The following is a 26,458-nucleotide window of genomic DNA, read 5'->3' as shown; positions in this document are numbered from 1 at the left end:
ACCGATGCTTCTACATCACATAATTGACATCATTAACCCGGTGATTAATGAGATTGTGAATTCCTCTCTAGCTATGGGGACAGTCCCAGACGAATGGAAATTCGCCATAGTAAAGCCCTTAAAGAAGAAGCCAAACGTCGACTCTTCAGATCTCGCACACTATAGACCTATATCTCTGTTACCCATTTTGGGTAAAATTACAGAGAAAATTGTGTACAAGGAGCTTTCTAATTATCTAGAGGCAATACAGGCTCTTCATCCCAGCCAATCGGGTTTTCGAACAAAATACTCTACTGAGTCGGCGCTACTTGAGATATCAGATACCTTCAAATTCATTTTGGACGAGGGCAAGAGGGCAGTCCTGATTCTTTTAGACTTGTCAGCAGCATTTCACTCTATTTCACATAAAATCCTGCTTACCAGATTAAGATCGTGTGGTATATCAGATCAGGCCTTGGCATGGATTACATCTTTTTTGACCAACAGGACACAATCGATCTCACTGGGACCATTTATGTCATCAGTACAAGTCATCTCTACAGGAGTGCCGCAGGGGGCTTCTTTAAGTCCTCTGCTGTTTAATGTATCTATGGCCCCTCTTGTCTCCCTGATCTCTAATTATGGGATCGAGATTACGTTGTACGCCGACGATACCCAATTGATCCTTTCCCTGGATAAGACCACCACTAATGCAGAGGGAAATTTTAAAATCTGTCTGACTGCTGTGTTGCAATGGATGAGGGAAAACCATCTTTGTTGCAATACCAACAAGACAGAAATCTTACCAATTGGGAAAACAATCCCTTTCATCCAAAGGATTGCTGGCCAGACGATACCACAGCACCACCATCAACAGTGGAAGTGGCCAAAAACTTAGGTGTGTGGTTTGACTCTGCACTTTCTTTCAAGCCCCATGCTTTGAAATTGACCGGGACCTGTTTTGGGTTCATAAAAACTCTGAAGAAGTTTTTTAATTTGATTCCCCTGGCGGCTAAAAAGACCGTAGCAGTGGCCCTCATATCATCGAGACTGGACTACTGCAATAGTCTCCTTGCAGGAACCAACAAAACCATCCGTAGGAGACTACAGGTAGTCCAGAATGCAGTGGCCAGATTGGTTTTAGGACTACCACGCAGGGCGTCGGCCTTAGCAGCATTGATGACCCTTCACTGGATTCCGGTCTGTTCAAACTCCTAGTAACAACTTTTAGAGCCCATCGTCACTGATGCCCAGCATATCTCTCAGCAAGATTTAGGCCTTACACCACTGTAAGGACACTAAGGTCAACCACTGCTAACCTGCTCAGTGTTCCAGCATTTAGGTTAGTCACTAGAGGCGGAAGATCTGCGACTGTTTTGGGAGCTAAAGCATGGAACCGCATGCCCAAGGAGCTCAGAGCCATGGAGCATGAAGGGCAGTTTAGAAAACTGTTAAAGACGTGGATATTTGGTCTATCAGATGCTTGCTGCCAAAAGCTAATTTAGGCTTATGTCATCTATTTGATCTGTTGTTGCCTACAGCGCCAGGAGACTCCGTTAGGAGTGGCAGTTCATGCTTTACATTTTCATTTCATTTCATTGAATACAAATCCTAAAATACTTAGTACTGGCTCCTCACATGCATGTTTGTTTTTTCTTAGATACAGGAGGTTCCCCAAAACTCATTTTTCAGGTCCTCAAGAATGGTCCATTTCCAACTAATCCACCAGAATCTGAGACAGGCACAAGTTTCCCATGACCCAGGACTTTCTGTTGTCTCCAGCCCCAGGCAAAAGGTTGCACAGGAAAAAACTCTACCTGATGGTGGTTTCCTCCATTTAGCCCCTGTATTAGTAGGAAATTGGCATCACCAGACTTGGGGACAAATGGACAGAGAGGGAGACTTTGTATGTTCTCCATATATTCTGTTTCGGGTGTTAATTTATTATCTGCCAATTCTAAAGCATGGAGTATAAGCACACATGAGATGCTAATTTCTAAGGGATTAAAACGTAAAATACTCAGTGGAAGTAATTTAGCTATACCTCATTTTGAAAATTCCCACACACTCTTGCTGCATACATAGTTTATTTTGTAATCTTCCTTACTCTGCTGCTGCCTTTTGCCCTTTATTCTTCATATGACATGTTAACCTAACTAATTGCAAATACCATGACCTTTTCATCGGGGAACAGTGCTATTGTTACTTCTCTAATAAATTTGCTTTTGATTTAATTGAAGAAAACAACAATGAGCAAAAATACTGATTTGAAGCTGAATCATATTCTTTAAGTAAAAGATTCTATGGCTTTTGGAGCACCTCAACATTTTACAATATGGGGCTGCACAGTACTTTAATACGCTGTGAGGCCTGATCACAATTGTAAGTTTACACCTCTAGATTTACTCATGAGTAAATTACAACCAAACATTTTTTGCCATTCAGCATATTAAAGTGCAAATTTACTACATGTGCAGACATGTCTCTAGCCCCACAAATCAGGGGTGGAGTCTTGTACAACCTGTTTTATGGGTTTAAAGGTACTCCTAGTAATGGTGATACAGTGGCAGAGATCTCCATACCACAAAGTATAAAGAAAAATAATAATGATTAATAATAATTATTAATATTACGTATAAAATAGAAAAGTACAAGAACTTAAAACAAATATTATTAACTTAGATTTAACAAATATATGATGTTGACACACTAACTCATCAAATTAAATGTTTAATAGAAAAATTAACACAACATTAATTATTTTAAAATAGTAATATTTAAAATAATTACAAACATGTCACTCATTTATTAGAATTATTATTTAGTAAATTTAATGTAAACGTATTTGTTCATTTTGAATTAATTACAATTTTTATTAAACATTTAAACATTTTAATTAAGTATTTTTAAACAAAAAGTTAACCCATTTTTTATCACAAAAATCATTTAAAATCCAATTCAACTTATAACACTTAAAATGTATGGATGTTCATATATATTCCTATGTATGCATATATTATATTTCAAAGAAGCAAGGAAGAACCTAGGTATCCGGGGGACCTGGGGTAATTATTATTATGAAACAACAGTGGTGCCTAGGTAGAAAAGTAACACAAAATGCTAAACAACATATGCAAATCGGAGCACTATCTGTAAGGTGTACTGTTTAGCAATCGGGTACGTATTTGCTTCAAGACTGGGATCCTCATGTGGAGGCAGATCCGCGGATACAATGCACCACCAGGTAAAAATAAAACACACCATATCGGGAAGCTTAAAGTCCCCCTAGCCTTCAATGCCAAACAGCAGACAGGAAGGCAAAAGATCAAAAGACAATTACCATTTCAACTGACTATGGCTCTCGCTAGATGTAAAGAAAAAGGGTGTTGTCCCTGCTCTGACAGGGTGGAAGTAGAGTGTCTGCAAAAGGAGGTGGTAGCCCCACTCTAAATAGCAGAATAGGTTCCTAGACCCACAGTTGCCCCTGAAGCAGCTCAACCACCTGTCAGTGGAGAGCTCAGGGTGAGGTTTTCGGTAATGACAGCTGTCAGTAGCCTCTGCTGAGTGCTGGACTTCATGGTAGCACTGCACTTGGCATGGGAGGCAGACCTCATAGCCAAAAGCAAGATAGGCTCACTGACCCTTCTGTTTATGGTGGGGTTGCTCAGGTTTTTGGCAATCTCTGGGGGCAGGCTAGGTGTCTCTCTGGCAAAGATAGGGTTAGCAGCCGTGGGCACCACACTTCCCAAGGTAAACAGCGAGGAAGAAAACAACACATCTATAGTGAAGTTCCAATTTTATATGGGGCCTATCACGGTTAAGATGGGCCTAGGGGAGTACCCTTAACAGGATGCTATGGGGACAGTCCCAGATGAATGGAAATTCGCCATAGTAAAGCCCTTAAAGAAGAAGCCAAACGTCAACTCTTCAGATCTCGCACACTATAGACCTATATCTCTGTTACCCATTTTGGGTAAAATTACAGAGAAAATTGTGTACAAGGAGCTTTCTAATTATCTAGAGGCAATACAGGCTCTTCATCCCCGCCAATCCGGTTTTCAAACAAAATACTCTACTGAGTCGGCGCTACTTGAGATATCAGATACCATCAAATTCATTTTGGACGAGGGCAAGAGGGCAGTCCTGATTCTTTTAGACTTGTCAGCAGCATTTGACTCTATTTCACATAAAATCCTGCTTACCAGATTAAGATTGTGTGGTATATCAGATCAGGCCTTGGCATGGATTACATCTTTTTTGACCAACAGGACACAATCGATCTCACTGGGACCATTTATGTCATCAGTACAAGTCATCTCTACAGGAGTGCCACAGGGGGCTTCTTTAAGTCCTCTGCTGTTTAATGTATCTATGGCCCCTCTTGTCTCCCTGATCTCTAATTATGGGATCGAGATTACGTTGTACGCCGACGATACCCAATTGACCCTTTTCCTGGATAAGACCACCACTAATGCAGAGGGAAACTTTAAAATCTGTCTGACTGCTGTGTTGCAATGGATGAGGGAAAACCATCTTTGTTGCAATACCAACAAGACAGAAATCTTACCAATTGGGAAAACAATCCCTTTCATCCAAAGGATTGGTGGCCAGACGATACCACAGCACCGCCATCAACAGTGGAAGTGGCCAAAAACTTAGGTGTGTGGTTTGACTCTGCACTTTCTTTCAGGCCCCATGCTTTGAAATTGACCGGGACCTGTTTTGGGTTCATAAAAACCTCTGAAGAAGTTTTTTAATTTGATTCCCCTGGCGGCTAAAAAGACCGTAGCAGTGGCCCTCATATCATCGAGACTGGACTACTGCAATAGTCTCCTTGCAGGAACTGTAGTGTAGTTCCTATCTTCCCAATAGGCTCTGCACATTGGAATAATACCTACAGCAGTAAAGGCCTAGGCCAGACGTTAACTAGGTCTACTACTGTCGATACTAGACTTAAAGTTTTGGGTTTGCCAGCGTAGCTCAGAGTTCACTAGAAACTTTCTCGAATGTTCAAGGAGGAATTAACTTCCCTGAATAGACAAGAAGGGATTTAGTTTCTGACAACCATAGAACATGACAACTTTGCTCTCCCCTAATCAAGAGTCAAGCTCGAGAGTCGTGTGAACAAAAGGCAAATTATTTTACTCAGTCAGTACGTGCATTCTTAGTCTCATCAGAATGTAGAGAAAAGGAAGAGACGGGCGTGTTCAATAAAAAGGTGTTATTTATTGATCAGTCTCTTTTCTCATACAAGAGAAATGGATCGATATTATTGCAATACTTATAGTTAAGTAAAGTGCATACATTAAAAGCAAGAGTATAAAATAATACTGTAAAAACATTGATATGGTTTCTAAGCCATAAGATGTTTTAAAATGAATAAAATATATTACATACACATATACATTTGACTAAACGTACTCAACTGGTGTTTCTAGATACGCCTACACCGTGTACCTGACCTAAGTCTAATACGTGGGCGGGAATAGATAGTTACAGTTTAAGTTAAGTTTGTTTTTGCCAAGTGAATAACTAAAGAATTCTCTGTGAGGGGTTATTCAGTTCTGTACCTGGAATTTAGGATGAATGAGGAATGGTATCTCTCTCTCTGGTCTCGATATTCCAGGCTGCCTGCGAGGGCTACCCGGAAACGCCGGTGCTGGATTCTCGGCAGGAGAAAGCAGCGCGTCTCTCAGCGCGTCAGAAAGGCGGGGCTGCGCCAGCGGGGTCTGCTCTGCTCTTCGCTTCGGCAAGTATGGCTGCTCCGTCTCGTCACCACGCGTGTGTTTGCATATGGCAAGATCGGTAATATTTATACCTTTAAGGTGCCGAGATTGACGTAAGGATGGACATAGATACGTCAATAAAGATGTCATACGACTTGCTCGTTAGCACATTCTTTTACTAAAGTTCTCTGTGAAATCAAAACAATGGCCGCAGGGTTTTGCCCAGGTTGTCATAGGTTTGATTTGTTATGAGAACTCCGTATGCCTTATCAGGGGCTGGAGGAATATCGCTTGTCTAATTAGATCGCAAGCGTTATGACCTAATCAGATAACACGTTCCTGTGCCGTAGTGTGACTGCGTCAGATAACGGTATCTGCATCATGGGGGTTTTCTGCCTCATGGGCTGACTGCTAGTTAACTTGTTGGTTTGTTTAACTAGAATAGGGTCAGGAATAGGGGGATCGATTCAGAACCTATAGGAATACATGACACCCACTCCACGCTAACTATGGACATATTTACTAATCTAGGCATAGTATAACATAGTACAACATACTATAGAGTAGTGTGTATACCTTACCACCCCAAAATACATAAATGCATTTTGAAATTTTCAAATATACTGAAAAAAATTGCAGACATGTATATATGGTATGCACTCAAGCTGTAGAAAAATGCCAAAGTAATCGCATTTGTATACATTATTGCTTATTTGGTATATGAGAATTACACATGAAATGGTTTCTTACAGAAAAAAGTTTCGAGACCATTCCATCACAGAATAAAATATCTTTATGAACATGCCAGCGGGCAGCTAATGTCTATAAGCTATCTAAAATTTAGAAACCTTAGTTCTCTAAGAATAGTTCTTACTTTAAGCAGAAGATAGTGTCCCGAAAAATATGCAAAAATATTTGGGGCTGCTGGAAAAACTGCTGTCCGTGAACTGGAGCGAAAATGTTCATGTGACTTTTTTTATTTTTAAAGTTGAAGGCCGAATTCAGGGAACGCCGTGTGCGAGCTTACTCAAAAGTCTCTATTTCTGTTCAGGTGAGAACATCATATCATTTAGGCTTTCGAAGAAACTGTCAACAGCTTCCTGGGAAAGTTCCACTAACTCGGAAATAGGTGTAATCATGCATTCTTGCGCATGATTGTCTCCATTGACATTCTGATTTGCATTACTGACAGAAGGTCGTACCTGTTCGATGCTGCTTTCATCTTGAACTTCACTACCCATCAATCGTAGTGGTGAAGCGTCCACGAATGCCGTCATCAGGATTGGTAGCCTTTGAGGGCAACACAAAGCATGAACCTTGATCGGGCTCAACAATGTTTCTGCATCTATCGGCGCATCCGATTGTAGCGTCAGACAGGTGTCTAACACGCATTCTTCTCCGCATAGCAGACACCTCAATACAGGTAAAACACATCTTTGCCACATTGGTCGAAATGATAGAAACCAAGTCATGTTCAGGTCTCTAAGCCGGGAGAGTCCCAGGATTTTTGATATCCGGTCCCGGTATCCAATGGCTAGGATTGTTTCTTCCCTTGTCGCAAGAGTTTTGTCTGTGACATGGGTTGCCATAACGAAAAATAAGGACTAAGAATAGGATTCCTGCAATTAGTCCCAGGATCAGGGGAAGTCCGCCAAAAATCGAATAGACGAAATCTGGAAAAATACCCAGTATGGCTTTGAATGGTGTTAATGCCATCGAAAATACTGTCTTAAATACCTTTGAGACCCCATTGGTATCAGAAATATTTAAGATTTCATTCAGGATTTCCGCGAAATGTACGGGGGAATTAGTTGATAATAATGTATGTATCTCTGCAGTCGTCCTTGTGACTTGTAGATCATACTTTTCTCTTGATGACGAGAGCCTGGTAGGCGTCTGAAGAAGGACTGTTTTCATTCTGCTTAAAGTATCTATTCGAATAGAAGTAATTTTCAAATCGGGCCATGCCCTTGCCTCCCTGTCTGGGAAGGAGCTGGGGAACAATGTGCGTCCACAGCACTTGACCTTCGCAGTAGTAGTTACTAGATAAGGAGTCCCGGGCATAAGACTACAACATCTGCGGTCTACAATAAGAATGTAACTCCCATTATAGAGTCTTTGAAAGAATGGTTCTATTTCTGTTGCAGGTGCGCCTTGCTGGTGACATGAAAGGTTGTATGAATTCCCTTCACAGGCTCCATGCAAACTAATTCCGTTACACAGAAGTGTGCCACTCAGTGACATCGCACAATTGTTGCCACTAAGAAACACTTTCTGTCCTTTATTACTGACACATGCATGTGAATAGGGCAGGTTCCATGTTGTTTTAAGGTACCCCTTTCCCAATTTCTCGTACATGCCAGCCTGTATATATTTTTGGCAGTATTGAAACCTGAAGGTTGAGATTGGAATATTTATTATCCCATGTATTATCCATTCATTGACAGGTCGTTCTGACATTGTCATTGGTAATCTTTCTAGTTTTTCAATGCTCAAGATTGTATAATCAGCACCCTTTTGCGCCATACTGATTTGTCTATCAGTAAGGTTAAAGATTTGGAATAGTGACGTTGTGTTGATTAAACGCCAAGGCACATAGCCTGAATGCAGATTTTGTAACGTCCAGCCAAGCTGTACAATAGAACGCAATTGTGACTGACCGTGTTGTAATAGCAGTAAGTCTTGCGATAATATATCGATTGCTGACGACACAATGCTGTCCAAAGAAAAAATTCTGGAGGACAGAGTCATTAACCCATTGTCCACTACAGAAAGTGATTTTTCCAAATTAATACGGTCAATTTCCCGTATTCTCTCTGCTGTTTCAATTTGAGTAACCTTCCAGGCCTCATTGTATGCTGCATATACAGAGGCTGCTATGAAACGCTTTTGACGCTGTTTGCGTGGTCCCAAAGTGAAATCACGCAAGTCAGCACCATCAGTAAGTAAAGTTAGGTGTTGCTTAATTTCTGCCAGTGTGGAAGTTTGTAGCCATTGAAGGCATAATTTGCCCACACTGTAGGTGGTTATTATCCCTGGGTGATGTCTTTGAGGATATCTAGGGTCTGGCCTGGTCATTTTGAACCCCTGTGTTTTGTTCAGGAATCTGTCTTGACAGTTATTAGTATCTGTGGGCCAGATCAACCACTGTTTCCAATCAGGATGTGTTCTGTTTTGGTTTAATATATGGTTTACGTCTATCTCTTCATCTGTATCAGAGTTATTGCTAAACATTATTGGCTTTGGAATAGACGGTTTTATTTAAATCTTTGATTTTGGCTAAGCCAAGACAGGTGGTCTGTTGAACAGTGTCATTTAAAAATATCATTTGTTCTGGGATCATGCAGGCTCTAAACAAAGCTTCTATACCCTGTACTTGCCATTCTTTTGTACCCCAAACACTTTTCAATTCAACATTTTTGTCCCAATAATCAAATCCAAAAGTATTCATTTGTTCAAAAAATGAGTCTGAATATAACAATTTTGTGTTGGTTATCATGGTTTTGGTTCCTGTCTTGTTCGACAATTTAAAATAAAATGTTTCAGCTTTACTTGTGTTAAAACCTGAAAAATATGAATATTTGTCGTAAACGGTTCTTGAGCTCCCTTTTGGAGGTGTTGCACAATGTTCCCATTGATTATAATTTAAAACGTTTCTAGGTTTTGCAGATCTATGTAAAAAGTGGTTACCATAGTGGTTATAGCAATACATACTGTCATAATTTGTAGAACCCTGCAAATAATCATGTTTGGTAAATTTAGCAGACATTACTAAGTCAGACATCATATTATTAATACTTTCGAAGTCCCAATCATCAGCAAATGAGTTTGGTTTTGCAAAGTCACTCAAGGAGATCTTAATTTGGTGTGGATATTTCAGGATCTCGACCGGACCATAAATTTCATAGTTAGTGTTGTCCCAAGCTACCCCACCAGGTATCGGATTGGCTGTGAAGTTGGCTGAAGAAAGTTCTCTTTTCTCGACGTGTGAAGTTGTGTGTGGTTTGAGGATCAAGTTGATTTTCTGACTTGCTGTGTCCATTTTAGCATATTTTCCCTCAATGAAGCGTCCCAAAGTTAGTATCATGATGAGCCAAAGTATGAGGATAAATGCACCAAAACCCACCCAAAATTCAATCCATGGAGAAATCAGATATGTTTCTTTCAGTTGTCTCAAAAGTTCCTTAGCTTTGTCTTTAAAGGTTTTTGATGATGGCTGTGTCTTTGATTCGCTGAAGCCCTCAGAGGAATCATCAAAGTTAATGAAGTAGCCGGATGCAGTTCTGTCAATTGTTCCAATTGGTTCAGGATTTCTGTTTCTTGCATTTTCACTTGGTACTTCATTATAGATTGGTGTGTCTCTGCTAAATGTTTTTATTTGGGTATTCAGAGGTCTTAGTTCTATTGCATTGTTGCATAGTCCTTATTGTTCTTCTGTAGGCGTTTCGAATGTGATGAGCCTCTTCGTTAGGACCTCTGTACTGGTAGCAAACCTTGGTGTTCTGCTACTTATTGGGAGTCCACTTGGCCTACTGTTTGTTATCGGCCACATGTTGTGGTTTTACCAGGTCGATGGATACAACTCGGTTCTCCTTTTTACCAGCAAGTGGCGGTAGTACAACTGATCTTGTCCCGTTGACAGACAAGACAGGAACTGCTTTTCTGTAAGAAGGCCCAAATTCCTTCTTTACCGCGATCTTTTCCCTGACTAGATCCCCGACTTTTGGAATCCAGACAGGTCTTGCTGGGACAGGTGGTGGTTCTTCAGTGGTTGTTGGCTGTTGTTTCAACTTTATGTTGCTCAGGTCTTTTCTTGTTTTGTTTAAGTCCTGCAAAATAGCCAAACGGTCTTTGATATCAAAGGTTTTTTCTTTCACCACTGAAGTCTGACTATCAATGTCAGAGATCATCATCCTAGTTCCAAATAATAATTCGTACGCACTGAATCCCTTCAGAGAATTTCTTGGCAAGTTATTGAGACTACGTTGGACACTTATTAGATGTTTGACCCACCCAACTCCCGAACCTAATATCCTTTCCGCTATAGATTGCTTTATGCCTTGGTTTTTACTTTACACCATCCCGTACCCTCAGGAAGGAAGTGAGAAGATTCCCGCTGGGCTATGCTCATTTGGTCATGTTTCCCCTCAGGCTTGAGGGCTAGAGTGGAGACAATGGTCAAACGTAGCATGCTCTTAGCGTATATGCCATTTAGACTCGCAAATCTTTGTATAACAGTCCGGACGTCAGCCGAGTGCTGGTGATCTACATTATAAGTGGAACTAGCCTGTATATGTTAATCGCAACCCTTCCTTTTTACTCCTGATTTTTTCTGGAGTAGAACGAAGAGGTATTAAACTGTTTCTTTCCCCACTGCGATCTCTGTTGCAGTTTGGGCAGTTTTTTACAAACCTGGTATGACGCAGGCTCATGCCTGGCCACCAGTACCTTGATTGTAATTCTTCCAGAGAATCTTTTAGTTTAAGGTGTCTGAGACCCTCGCCCATATGTGCGTCTGCGATTAACAAGTTTCTCCTGTCCATGTTTGGAATCACCCTATCCCCCACTCCAGGGATTCGAGCAAAAGGGACGGAGTTTGCATCGATTATGTATGTATAATTGAGTGGATAGTTGATCGGTAACGCTGAGCAGTCGCCTTTTGATGACGTTTTCACCGCCAGCACTGTTTCACCGTCAATGTATTTTAATGTACGCTTTTTTCGAACTACGGGAGCCGATTTAGTGGCTGCCGCTGCGGCTGTTTCAGCCAATGAATTCCCTACAACGTGAACGCCATCACGCTGATGACTCAGTGAGTCTTTGGTAGTTCTTTTTGTAAAAGAGCTATTTGTTCCCAGAGCAGTTTCTGCTTTATTGGTGCATCTGTGTCATCTTTGTAACCTTTTTGAATCCATGTCTGCAAATCGCTGTTATATGATTTGACGCAGTAATATGAATCTGACACTATAAGTGTCGGGAATTCACGATCCGCATTATCTAGCGCCATTTTTAAAGCTAATATTTCAGTTTGTTGTTCTGAATTACTTTCTACTGAGTGTGTCTTCGTTAATAGAGGTTTTAGTTTACCTCCGCGCCACACTTCTTTTGTAATCTCACATGTGGGGTTGTATGCTTGTTCTCCCCAAACGGAGGGTTGAGCATGTCCGTCTGTATAGATTACACAGGCGTAATGTCGTAAAGGCAGAATGTCGATTGGCAGAGGATATGTTTCTTCATATTCTAGATTTTTTAATTCTTCTAGTTCTTAGAAAATTGTCAACCAGGCTATACTTGATAATTCATATCCTACGTACAAGACTGTTAGATGGGCAATTCTGGATTTTTTAAAGTTGAATTTGTAACCCTCTGCAGCGAACCCAAGTATTATGGTATTCACTCTTTTCAAGTGAGTCTCCAAGTCATCATCTGTTAAGTAAATGTCATCGACATAAGATAATGCTTCATCATCATATAGTTGTAGTAATTCTGTTACTCTTGCTGAGAATACCCCCGGACTGTTCTTGTACCCCTGGGCTAACCGACAGAATTGTTTTTGAGTGCCATTTACTGAGAATGCAGTTAAATATCTGCTCTCTGGTGCTATGTTTTGACAAAAGAATCCATTAGAGATGTCTAAGGTTGTTTTGTATTTTTTGCGCACTATGTTATTCATTAGTGCAGCACTGTTTGAGTTTTGCACTGCAAAAGTTTTGCAACATGTGTTAAGGTGTCGGTAATCCAAAACTAGACGATATGAATTGTCTGGTTTGGAGACCGGAAACAAAGGATTGTTCATTTGTGAGGTGCAAGTTTCAATCACCCCCTGGTATTCTAGCTGATCTAGTATTTCATTTACCTGTTTTTTAGCTTCTTGCTTAATTGGGTACTGCCTTTGTGCAGTAGGTTGTGATTTTAACTGGATTTTGTGAGGAGGAGAATCCTCATCCCATCCTACATGATTTTTATATAAAGCAGGTGCTAGAGCCACTGCCCACTTTCTAGCAAGTGTGTATTTTTTATGAATTGGAATTTGATTTGAGAAGGCAGGCATAATTACTTCTTCGCCATGAGGGCACTCCCTGACAAACTCTGGTGGCCAGTCTTTTTCAGCTAGAAGGATGTCATAACCCTTGGAGAGGTTATCCCAAAATAGTCCCCTTATTTTCCTAGTCTTATCTCCCTCTATACGTAATGTTATCTCGTATATCTTGTGAGGTTTGCTAACCCTGGTGTCTGCAGTTTCCACTTGAAGATATTCATTCGTGTCCACTGTCTCCAGATGATTCATAAGGACTTTGCGAGCTATGCTCACTTCTGCTGCGCTGTCTAGCATTGTCTGAGCCCACTCTCCGTTTTTCAGTTGTGTCCTCAGTATTCTCGGCATTGTTAACTACCTTGATACTGGCTACCTTCTTTTTTGGAAATTGTAATTTCTTTTTTAGTTGAGCAGGTTCCTTGTCTTTGGACTTGGCGTGCTCTTCTCTTTGTTCTGATCGTCCTCTTCTTTCCGATTTCTGCGAGGAAGTCTGAAAAGATTGAGAGGGACGCGTATCAATGTCTTGATATCTATCAGGTTTTTTTATATTATCCCTATTTCTAAGGTTATATCTTTTCCCAGAGGGGTCACTCTGGGGTGACCTGTGTCTTTGGTTCGGAGATTTCTCTCTTCGCCTAGGAGACCTTCCTCTGGACTGGAATTTCTTTTCTTTAGGATTGGATTGTTTGTTTCCATCCCAGTTCTTTTTTGGTGAATTATTATTAAAAAATATTTTTTCTGGACTTTCAGTCACTTGCGGTTTTACTGGTATTCCACCTAAACTATCTCTACCTAGTTCCTCATAGGATTTTTCTATGATTCTGGCAATTTCAGCTGGTTGGTCTGCTATATCTGTCTCTTTTAACCTCTGGCGGATCGCCACGTTGGCTGCTTCACCTTTTATGTTGGCTAATAATATAGCCGAGACCTGCTTGAAGTCTTTCAGTAATTTCATACCAAGAGTTAAAGCGGGTTCTACCCCAAGTGTCACAGTCCTCTATGTGTGGTGCGATTCCCATTGGGAGACAGATAGTCAGAATCCTGTGTTTTTCTAGCGGGGTGGTGTCAGGAAACACCGCCTCTATTTGGGTAATTTTCTGTGCCAACCAGAATGGTATTTGTTCCCGTTTAGCCGGTACTTTACCTAGGCAGGATTGGATGTTCTGTGGTGTAATTTTATTTGTGTTCCCCTGGTGAGGGGTCAGCTGTGGAAGTTTAATCGCTGGCTGAATTGTTGAAGTCCGCATCACATACTGAACTAATTGTCTATGAATTTTTATTAATTGTTTTAGCTGTGTTAACAGCTCTGCTGCAGACATCCCATTGATGTCTGGATGTGGTGTGTATCCGGCTAGGACCGGCCACGTTGCTCCTGGTCTACCTAAAGGACCGAGCCTGGTGATGTGATTATTATGTTTTAGGGCGCCATCAAATAAGAGCAAATGCTCTTGGAATTTGAGTGGTACTTCCACCTCCTCGAAAGGAGTGTACTCATTAGGAGGTTCCTCTATTTTGTAATAGTGGAAGTACTTTGTTACAGCATTTGCTGCTGGAAAATGTATCCATGAATAGTATACCTCTGTCTGCCGATATTTGTGTGCCTCAATTACGAATATGACTGTGCCACCTCTAGGTGTCAGTCCATTTTCTATAAGTTTCAAGGTTATAGATTTTCTTTTAATGACCGGGATGAGTATTATATCCGGGTCTGCATTTTGTAGTGCAGTTTCAGCTTCTGCTATGTCAGCTGCTAATCTAACTGCCTCTCTTTCTTCATCACTGTCTGTCATTTTACTGACCGGATGGTTATTTTGTTTGTTTGCAGATCAGGTTTCTTATGGAAACAAAGATTAGATGCACAATATTTTGGAACAGTGTATCCTTCAACGTTGACTTATACCAAGAACCATACATAGGAGTTCCCTCCTGCGAGGTCTGGCGGATATAACCTTTCACCCACTCCAGACGTCTTTGGAGTATTTGGGAAAAGGGGTCTGAGTGAGAAAGCACGACTGAGTTACTCTAAATGTCTTACGTTAGTTTTATCGCCCTTTCCAAACACGTTGGGCGCCATGTAGTGTAGTTCCTATATTCCCAATAGGCTCTGCGCATTGGAATAATACCTACAGCAGTAAAGGCCTAGGCCAGACGTTAACTAGGTCTACTACTGTCGATACTAGACTTAAAGTTTTGGGTTTGCCAGCGTAGCTCAGAGTTCACTAGAAACTTTCTCGAATGTTCAAGGAGGAATTAACTTCCCTGATTAGACAAGAAGGGATTTAGTTTCTGACAACCATAGAACATGACAACTTTGCTCTCCCCTAATCAAGAGTCAATCTCGAGAGTCGTGTGAACAAAAGGCAAATTATTTTACTCAGTCAGTACGTGCATTCTTAGTCTCATCAGAATGTAGAGAAAAGGAAGAGACGGGCGTGTCCAATAAAAAGGTGTTATTTATTGATCAGTCTCTTTTCTCATACAAGAGAAATGGATCGATATTATTGCAATACTTATAGTTAGGTAAAGTGCATACATTAAAAGCAAGAGTATAAAATAATACTGTAAAAACATTGATATGGTTTCTAAGCCATAAGATGTTTTAAAATGAATAAAATATATTACATACACATATACATTTGACTAAACGTACTCAACTGGTGTTTCTAGATACGCCTACCCCGTGTACCTGACCTAAGTCTAATACGTGGGCGGGAATAGATAGTTACAGTTTAAGTTAAGTTTGTTTTTGCCAAGTGAATAACTAAAGAATTCTCTGTGAGGGGTTATTCAGTTCTGTACCTGGCATTTAGGATGAATGAGGAATGGTATCTCTCTCTCTGGTCTCGATATTCCAGGCTGCCTGCGAGGGCTACCCGGAAACGCCGGTGCTGGATTCTCGGCAGGAGAAAGCAGCGCGTCTCTCAGCGCGTCAGAAAGGCGGGGCTGCGCCAGCGGGGTCTGCTCTGCTCTTCGCTTCGGCAAGTATGGCTGCTCCGTCTCGTCACCACGCGTGTGTTTGCATATGGCAAGATCGGTAATATTTATACCTTTAAGGTGCCGAGATTGACGTAAGGATGGACATAGATACGTCAATAAAGATGTCATACGACTTGCTCGTTAGCACATTCTTTTACTAAAGTTCTCGGTGAAATCAAAACAATGGCCGCAGGGTTTTGCCCAGGTTGTCATAGGTTTGATTTGTTATGAGAACTCCGTATGCCTTATCAGGGGCTGGAGGAATATCGCTTGTCTAATTAGATCGCAAGCGTTATGACCTAATCAGATAACACGTTCCTGTGCCGTAGTGTGACTGCGTCAGATAACGGTATCTGCATCATGGGGGTTTTCTGCCTCATGGGCTGACTGCTAGTTAACTTGTTGGTTTGTTTAACTAGAATAGGGTCAGGAATAGGGGGATCGATTCAGAACCTATAGGAATACATGACAGAACCAACAAAACCATCCATAGGAGACTACAGGTAGTCCAGAATGCAGTGGCCAGACTGGTCTTAGGACTACCACGCAGGGCGTCGGCCTCAGCAGCATTGATGACCCTTCACTGGCTTCCGGTCTGTAAGAGGGTCCTGTTCAAACTCCTAGTAACAACTTTTAGAGCCCATCGTCACCGATGCCCAGCATATCTCTCAGCAAGATTTAGGCCTTACACCACTGTAAGGACACTAAGGTCAACCACTGCTAACCTGCTCAGTGTTCCAGCATTTAGGTTAGTCACTAGAGGCGGAAGATCTGCGACTGTCTTGGGAGCTAAAGCATGGAACCACATGCCCAAGGAGCTCAGAGCCATGGAGCATGAAGGGCAGTTTAGAAAACTGTTAAAGACGTGGATATTTGGTCTATCAGATGCTTGCTGCCAAAAGCTAATTTAGGCTTATGTCATCTATTTGATCTGTTTTTGCCTACAGCGCCAGGAGACTCCGTTAGGAGTGGCAGTTCGTGCTTTACATTTTCATTTCATTTCATTGAATACAAATCCTAAAATACTTAGTACTGGCTCCTCACATGCATGTTTGTTTTTTCTTAGATACAGGAGGTTCCCCAAAACTCATTTTTCAGGTCCTCAAGAATGGTCCATTTCCAACTTTTCTACCAGAATCTGAGACAGGCACAAGTTTCCCATGACCCAGGACTTTCTGTTGTCTCCAGCCCCAGGCAAAAGGTTGCACAGGAAAAAACTCTACCTGATGGTGGTTTCCTCCATTTAGCCCCTGTATCAGAAGGAAATTGGCATCACCACACTTGGGGACAAATGGACAGAGAGGGAGACTTTGTATGTTCTCCATATATTCTGTTTCGGGTGTTAATTTATTATCTGCATAAATAAGAGGGGTATAGGGGGATGGGGATGTGCGAGGCAGCCCCCCACTCAGAAAGTCCTCAAACAATTAGTGCCTCGCCCATGTAGACATCCTTATTTAACGTAGACCGGGTAGGGATATAAATTCTCACTCCTACCTTGAATATGTCCAATAACATATAAAATAAGGTCTGGATGTACTCTTTTCTCTTAAAAATAATGCATCACACAGGACCAGATCATTCACCAACAGAAAAGTAGTGAAGAATAGAGAGAGTACCTCACGGTAGAACAACCCGAGGGGGTTCCCGGTCAATGATTCCCGGTTTACCCACTTCTCATCATCGGCGCCTCTCTCTATTTGTGAAAAAACAAACGTGCACTTGACAGAAAGATAGTGCAGACTTGAGAATAGTGAGAAAATATAACAAACAGACACAAATAGTGATTCAACAAAGAAAAGTGTCCACATACACGTCACGAAAACCCCAACACACCACACCATAAACAAATAAGGTGAGTGGTGGTGCTTTGCTTGCTAGTACCGTTTTATTCTGATGCAGCAAAGCACTACCAAGTAAAATTGGTTATTTGTATACCAACACAGATTATCTCCTCAAGCCGACATGTTTCATCGCTCCTTCTTGTGGCGATTTCATCAGGGCAACTGAGGGGTTCGTTATTCTCAAGCTTTTTCACTTTAAAAATGGACCTGGAGTGCGCTATGTCAGCACATACCAGCGTCACTCCTCAGGACACCGTGCCAATTGTCCACGTGTCCGTGACCGTGACCTGGACAATTCACAGTCACTTGTGCCGCGTCCCTCCGGCGCTTCCGACGGTCCGGTGAGGAGATAATCTGTGTTGGTATACAAATAACCAATTTTACTTGGTATTGCTTTGCTGCATCAGAATAAAACGGTACTAGCAAGCAAAGCACCACCACTCACCTTATTTGTTTATGGTGTGGTGTGTTGGGGTTTTCGTGACGTGTATGTGGACACTTTTCTTTGTTGAATCACTATTTGTGTCTGTTTGTTATATTTTCTCACTATTCTCAAGTCTGCACTATCTTTCTGTCAAGTGCACGTTTGTTTTTTCACAAATAGAGAGAGGTGCCGATGATGAGAAGTGGGTAAACCGGGAATCATTGACCGGGAACCCCCTCGGGTTGTTCTACCGTGAGGTACTCTCTCTATTCTTCACTACTTTTCTGTTGGTGAATGATCTGGTCCTGTGTGATGCATTATTTTTAAGAGAAAAGAGTACATCCAGACCTTATTTTATATGTTATTGGACATATTCAAGGTAGGAGTGAGAATTTATATCCCTACCCGGTCTACGTTAAATAAGGATGTCTACATGGGCGAGGCACTAATTGTTTGAGGGTTAATTTATTATCTGCCAATTCTAAAGCATGGAGTATAAGCACACATGAGATGCTAATTTCTAAGGGATTAAAACGTAAAATACTCAGTGGAAGTAATTTAGCTATACCTCGTTTTGAAAATTCCCACACACTCTTATTGCATACATAGTTTATTTTGTAATCTTCCTTACTCTGCTACTGCCTTTTGCCCTTGATTCTTCATATGACATGTTAACCTAACTAATTGCAAATACCATGACCTTTTCATCGGAGAACAGTGCTATTGTTACTTCTCTAATAGATTTGCTTTTGATTTAATTGAAGAAAACAACAATGAGCAAAAATACTGATTTGAAGCTGAATCATATTCTTTAAGTAAAAGATTCTATGGCTTTTGGAGCACTTCAACATTTTACAATATGGGGCTGCACAGTACTTTAATACGCTGTGAGGCCTGATCACAATTGTACGTTTACACCTCTAGATTTACTCATGAGTAAATTACAACCAAACATTTTTTGCCATTCAGCATATTAAAGTGCAAATTTACTACATGTGCAGACATGTCTCTAGCCCCACAAATCAGGGGTGGAGTTTCGTACAACCAGTTTTATGGGTGTAAAGGTACTCCTAGTAATGGTGATACAGAGGCAGAGATCTCCATACTACAAAGTATAAAGAAAAATAATAATGATTAATAATAATTATTAATATTACGTATAAGTACAAGAACTTAAAACAAATATTATTAACTTAGATTTAACAAATATATGATGTTGACACACTAACTCATCAAATTAAATGTTTAATAGAAAAATTAACACAACATGAATTATTTTAAAATAGTTATATTTAAAATAATTACAAACATGTCACTCATTTATTAGAATTATTATTTAGTAAATTTAATGTAAACGTATTTTTTCATTTTGAATTAATTTAAATTTGTATTAAACATTTAAACATTTTAATTAAGTATTTTTAAACAAAAAGTTAACCCATTTTTTATCACAAAAATCATTTGAAATCCAATTCAACTTATAACACTTAAAATGTATGGATGTTCATATATATTCCTATGTATGCATATATTATATTTCAAAGAAGCAAGGAAGAACCTAGGTTCCGGGGGACCTGGGGTAATTATTATCATGAAACAACAGTGGTGCCTAGGTAGAAAAGTAACACAAAATGCTAAACAACATATGCAAATCGGAGCACTATCTGTAAGGTGTACTGTTTAGCAATCGGGTACGTATTTGCTTCAAGACTGGGATCCTCATGTGGAGGCAGATCCGTGGATACAATGCACCACCAGTTAAAAATAAAACACACCATATCGGGAAGCTTAAAGTCCCCCTAGCCTTCAATGCCAAACAGCAGACAGGAAGGTAAAAGATCAAAAGACAATTACCATTTCAACTGACTATGGCTCTCGCTAGATGTAAAGAAAAAGGGTGTTGTCCCTGCTCTGACAGGGTGGAAGTAGAGTGTCTGCAAAAGGAGGTGGTAGCCCCACTCTAAATAGCAGAATAGGTTCCTAGACCCACAGTTGCCCCTGAAGCAGCTCAACCACCTGCCAGTGGAGAGCTCAGGGTGAGGTTTTCAGACTAAGGGCGGGCCCTCTGTGGCCCTCAGAGGACCTGAGGAGGACGGGACGGGCCACCCCATTTGACTCTATCACAGGAGGAGGTATTGTGATGCTTCAATTTTATTGACTATATTGACTATTCTGCCGTTTTCATCAACATCATAGACACTAAGGGTGGGCGTAGTTCGCGAAGTAGTGCTACGCGAAGCTACGCGAAGTGCACTTCGCACTACGCGAACTTCACGTAGCACTACGCGAGCTGCGTAGTAGCATGTTCGCACTGTGCAAGATGCGTTTTCAATGATTGCACAGTGCGGACGAGGCATCCGGCACTGTGCAAGCATTGAAAACGGCATCTTGCACAGTGCGAGCTGTAGTTTTCTGCTGCTCGAGGAGATTATTACTCGAGCGGCAGCTTTCTCAACGCGAACAGGTAGTTTCTCATTGAGAGCGGTCGCGAGCATGCGCAACCACTCACAATGAGAAACCTGACCTCCTCGCGTTGAGAATCTCGCCGGGATGTCATTTTGCTTGCTCGCGGTCGCGAACATGACGTTCAGGACCGCGAACAAGCAAAGAATGACCGCTGCACTACGCTACGCTGCACTACGCATGTTCGCACTGTGCTACGTGCAGCTCGCGTAGTGCGAAGTTGCGAAAACTTCGCAAACTCCGCGAGCGTAGCGTAGTGCTTCGCCCAGGGTTAATAGACACTATGTCCATTTGGGAAGAGCTCAACGCCCTGTGTGGCACAAAGTACATCCCTGATGCTATAACCTCCCCTACTGTGGGCACTAACTGTGTTATTTCTAATGGCTTCCCACGGGACCTAGCATCACCTGTAAATAAAGACCAAAATAAAGCAAACGCTTCGCCCCTGGATCTCATTATTAGAGGGAAGCACGACAGCGAAATTGACACTGGGAACTATGCAAGTACACAAAATCTGTGCACCAGCCCAACATCATCTCCCTCTAAATTAACAACATCAATGGAGGTCACGGCCGCGGCCAAATTAGACGACCCTGTCCTGTCCCCCCAATTGACTTTACTAACCCAAATTGAGCTACTGTTGTTAGCCGTCATCTCACCCTTGGTCTTAAAAATCAACGACTTGGGGGACAGGCTGATTAGCATCGAGGAAGTAATCAAAAAGTATCCTCCTCCAAATAATAAAATGGCTACCCCCGCCTGCCCAAACCCTCCCACCGCCCCTGAAAAGCATAAGTCGAGTATTTGTAAGAATGGTGAAACTCAAATACAGCCTCCCTGTATACCTACCCCAATAGGCCACAAAGTAACTTTAAAACCTGCGTTACAAACTCATACAGTGGTTAGACCAGCTCCGGTAAGAATGCCATGTATCAACTTACCTCCTGAAGCCGCCCCATATGTGTCTGTCCTCTCTGGGGTCTCTGCCCTCAGCCAGGGAACACACGAATCACAGAAGGACCTACTAAATAAGGTCATCTTCTGGCTACAAAACAATAGACCCTTGCCACCTGAGCTAGATGGTGGCATCCTGAATGTCAGAAGGGTGGGGTGGTTAGGCATGCTGCCCAAAGACATCGCGGGGGACCTGGTGCTAATTAAATTTAAAAATAGGAATATCATCCCCTATTTACGATTTTGCCCCCCCCCCCCAAAGAGAGACATGGCACTATTCGCATTTGGGATTTGCACGATTTTTACCCGAGCCCCCCACATATCCCGATACACAGACTACCGGTAAAGAAATACTACTCCTGGGGAAGGGAACCTCGTCTCTATAGCGCAACTAACCTTTTAGCCCCCAACGGTTTTGAACTTTTGTCCAAAAATTGTATTTTTAAAACCCTACCACTAAGAGGCCACTCACAAGTTTGAGCAAAACTGATAGGGTAGGATGTAACTGATAAGTATTTTACTGATAGAGGCTTGCTTAATGCTCTTCCCCGGCTCCACGGTATGTACGTATGTCTTTTTTTAGAGTTGTTTTATTGAAAATGAAATCTATGCAAATTGATTAGCTGATTCGATATATTTATTTAATCTTGTTCTATTAATTTTGTAATGAAATGTTACGGTGTTTATGTAATCTTATGGTGTTTATTTATGTATTGTTGATGCTTTTATGATTTTAAACTAAAATCGAATAAAGCTTAACTGACTGACTGACTGACAGTAATGACAGCTGTCAGTAGCCTCTGCTGAGTGCTGGAATTCATGGTAGCACTGCACTTGGCATGGGAGGCAGACCTCATAGCCAAAAGCAAGATAGGCTCACTGACCCTTCTGTTCATGGTGGGGTTGCTCAGGTTTTTGGCAATCTCTGGGGGCAGGCTAGGTGTCACCCTGGCAAAGATAGGGTTAGCAGCGGTGGGGACCACACTTCCCAAGGTTAACAGGGAGGAAGAAAACAACACATCTATAGTGAAGTTCCAATTTCATATGGGGCCTATCACGGTTAAGATGGGCCTAGGGGAGTACCCTTAAAAGGATGATGTGAGGCAGAGTAGTCCCTGCAATAGTACAGCCAGTTACCTTACTCCTTCCTCTCCTGACAAGCCAATAATATTCTCCATTGGGTCGGCTGAGTCTCCTGGGTGTGTTGGCTGAGGGGGGGGAAGGGTTGTGTAGGAAACTGGAATTTTTGCAGATGTCCCTCCACTTTTTTGCCTCATTTGAACCACTAGATGCTGGTTTTCGACTCAGCCAATGCACTGTAGGCCCCAGTGCCAGTGCTCTTTTCCTCAAAAGTTAATTTGAATTGGTGCACCAAATTAGCGAGATGCTTTAGGCCCCTTGGATCTGATACCAGTGGTACACTGGGCAAGGGTGTTGAAGGGGTCACCAAGGCTGCAGCACTATTTGTGCTACCCTGAGTGACCCGAGTAAAAGTAAGGCCTGCAGGTCTGCCATCACAGCATGCACAACCAGCTGTGCTACTCGAGATCAACTCTGCACATACCACATTTAGCAGAGTTCCTATACATAAATCACCCCTATGGTAGGCCTCCTATAGCCCAGTTGGCAGGTAGCAGTATGGTAATGGTGCAGATATATATGTGTGCAAACATCCATGTCTCTACAGTAACCTTTAGTAAGTTAAGCCAAGTCCTTGTACACAGGTGGGCTGTGCACAATTCACTGAAGGACACCTACCTTGTTTTGAAACACACTTTTTTTATGAACTTAAAACTGATCGTCAATGTACATCATATGCAAAAATGCAAAATGAACATAATGTGTACATTGTCATAAATTAAAGGATTATTAAAAAAAACAATGTCATATATACAGTTTCATAAAACATTGTATCATTACATTCTTTTGTTTGCAATTAACAAATGACAACAAGTGTGCAAAATGTCAACGTTTGTTTGCGATGGAGCCCAATGCATTTCCAGACTAGCCAGTAGCCAGTCCCTTCATCAGGGGACAATCTAGAACAATAAAAGAAACACACATTTCAGCATGCAGATACAAAAATTCATTCTCTTAGGTACATAAACCACCCGCTCTGTTTGATTAGTCCAAAAGTAAAGACAGAAACCACCACCTCACCAAGGTGACAAAAAGATCGTTCACTCTGTTCATCTCTTCTATAACACGTGTCCCACATCTATCAAATTCCGTGCGTGTGCAACATGAATACCTGTTCAATAATCCTTGGCAGATGTGTGACTCTGAAAATCTAACAAAAAAAAGGACCGATGTGATCACTCTGTGGCTATGTAATGAAACCAAAACCAATGCTTTATATCGTAGGCAATTCGGAGCTTACTCACATGAAGTGAAGTATCGCAACAGTTCAACGCTAAGGAGCAGTGTTGAGATCATGGGGATACCATCGGGTAATAGGCGGAATGAGAGACTTATGCCCACATGCATCAAAGTCAATTGCATTCGCAAACGGTGCGAATCGCAATTTTCGGCCGTTTGCGAATGCAATTGACTAATTTGGAATACATCATGCATTTCGCAATTTTAGGAATCGAAACCATGTTGCGATTTCTAAAATTGCGATTGCATTTAAGCAATGCATGATCATTTTTAATTGCGAATTCGCAATTTGGAAGTGGTAAATTAGCATGAAGTTGAACTTCATGCTAATTTACCGAAAACTTTCAAATATGAACAAATTGCATTTTTGAAAGTTTTAATTTACACACACACATGCCCTTGGGGCATGTGTGTGTGTGTAAATAGCATTTAAAGTTAAATTTCAGGGGTGCAGGGAGGGGTTCTTTGGACCCCCACCGCACCCTTGAAATTGCATTCACATTTTGCGAATCGCAATTTGAAATTCGCAAAATGTAAATGCGTTCCCATTCATTCCTATGGGCCTTTTGGCCCATAGGAATCAATGGGAAGGGTTTTCCTTAATTGCGATTCGCAAATTGTGAATCGCAATTAAGGAAAAATACAGAATCGCAAAAATAAATGCGAATTGTTCATGCATTGCAGTTTGCGATTTCTAAATTGCGATTCCTTAATTTTCGCAATCTAGGAATCGCAAACGGGTGCAATGATGCATGTGGCCGTTAGCTTTTAGCGCGAGTTAAATGTTAATGCAGAGATAGTCTTCCTCATAGCATATGTGGTTATTTTTCAGGAAAAGTATATTGGGTGCTTTTGAGCATTGTTCGATACCACGGGAATTAGTGGCAGACTGAAGCCATTTCGCTATATTTTCATGTGGTTTTCAGAGTCACACATCTGCAAAGGAGTACTGAACAGGTATTCAAGTTGTACACGCATTTGCAGAATCGGGGCCTCCGATCAGCTCACAGGACGTCCGCTGTGTAGGAATAACAGGAGGTACCATGAGGGCTTCTTGGCACGCTCCTGGTTGGGGTATTCAGTGCCCTTGGCTCTGAAAGGTCCTTGGGGGCCAACTAGCCCTCCTGTTACCTCCAGAAAGGCCCACACAGCTGGATTGCTGCGAGGTGGTCAGAGGCCACTCCCCCATTCGCCACCACTCTGCAACCACGCCTCCACATTAGTTCTGAGGCCCTCAGGAGGCAAGGGGACGTCATCCCCCCCACCGGCAGTCCACCGAGAGGCGCATTTGCTGAGTGGTGGAGAAAGGGGTGTGGCCTCTAACCACCTCTTAGAAATCCCGCTGTGTTGGACTTACTGGAGGTAACATGAGGTCTTCTTGGCCCCTAAGGATTCTCAGCACCCAATGGGACTTCATCCCCCAACCATGGAGCCAGGAGGCGCTTTTGCAGAGTAGTGGAGAAAGGGGGGGCTTTCCCCTAGTTGCAGCTTATCCATGCCAATGTCAGGTGTCCCCTCAACACCTAAAGGAGCCCAGAATTATGTGCCACTCCAAACTCTGAGTGTGTGTTTACAGTAACAGTCTTTTCTGTGGTTAAATTTCAAGACCTGGTAATCACAATGAGCTCTGCCACCTGGACCTGTTTCACTGTCGGCAGGTTACAACTCTCCACTAGATAGTGCCTTCTTCATTTCTGAAACAGGATCCATCTACAAATGAAGCTAGTTCTCATATCCTTAGGGGCTGGTCAGTTGAATTAATATGTGGCTTAGTAACCTATGGTGCAGTTAAAATACAATCATGTGGTTCTTCAACTTCACTAGTATGCATCATAGAAGTGGGGTTCTGAGCAGGACAGAGAGAATCAAAGTAAGGGTCTGTGCTTCGGTTCCTGGCACTCCTGTATATCTTCTCTGTTACTGCATTAGTTTTAGAGCCCACTCACTCTATAAAATAGGATCACACACAAGCTAATTTCTACTCCTGGATGCTTCCCAGTCCTATGTGCTCAACTATTTTTATTTAAATGTTTTTTTCCCTGTCATCTCCTATGAAAACTGTGTACACCTTTTTGAGAAATACACTGGCCACAGACAATGTAAGCCACACAAGTAAGCAAGAAATTCTAAATTCTGTTAGACTTTAACCTAAAAATTTGGTTTGATTGGCAATCATGTTTCAACCAATTATCAGGTTCGGCTCTGGGCAGTTCTCCATCCAAGTTCTGTTGTAGAATCTTCTACTGGCATCTGGGTTCTTCTAGTGGGTTCTTCTAGTGGAGGCAGGTCCCTTTGCCACAATGCACTGTCTGTTAAAAATATAACACTACACTTCAGGAAGCCTAAAGTCCAACTAACGTTTAATGTGAAATACCAGGCAGCAAAGCAAAAGATCAAAAGACAATTGTCATTTCAACTGACCAATGCTTTCATTAGAAAATGGTCAATTGGAAGTATGCACTAAACATGTGTAAAGTAGTCCTAGCATACATACATTTTGTCTCAGTAGTTGTTAGTGTAATATGACTACGTGACAGAAACGTGCTATTCTTAGAGGAACTTGTCTAAAGTGCCGGTATCAGGATCTTTCCCCTCATGGAAGAGCAGGCTTGCCTTAAAGGAAAGGTATTATTCATATTCACAATACTAATTCCATTCTTCTCAGAAAATCCCACTT

Source organism: Lissotriton helveticus, chromosome 3_1 (genome assembly GCF_964261635.1).
Source record: "Lissotriton helveticus chromosome 3_1, aLisHel1.1, whole genome shotgun sequence".
NCBI lineage: Eukaryota > Metazoa > Chordata > Amphibia > Caudata > Salamandridae > Lissotriton > Lissotriton helveticus.
This window is presented reverse-complemented; position numbering follows the sequence as displayed.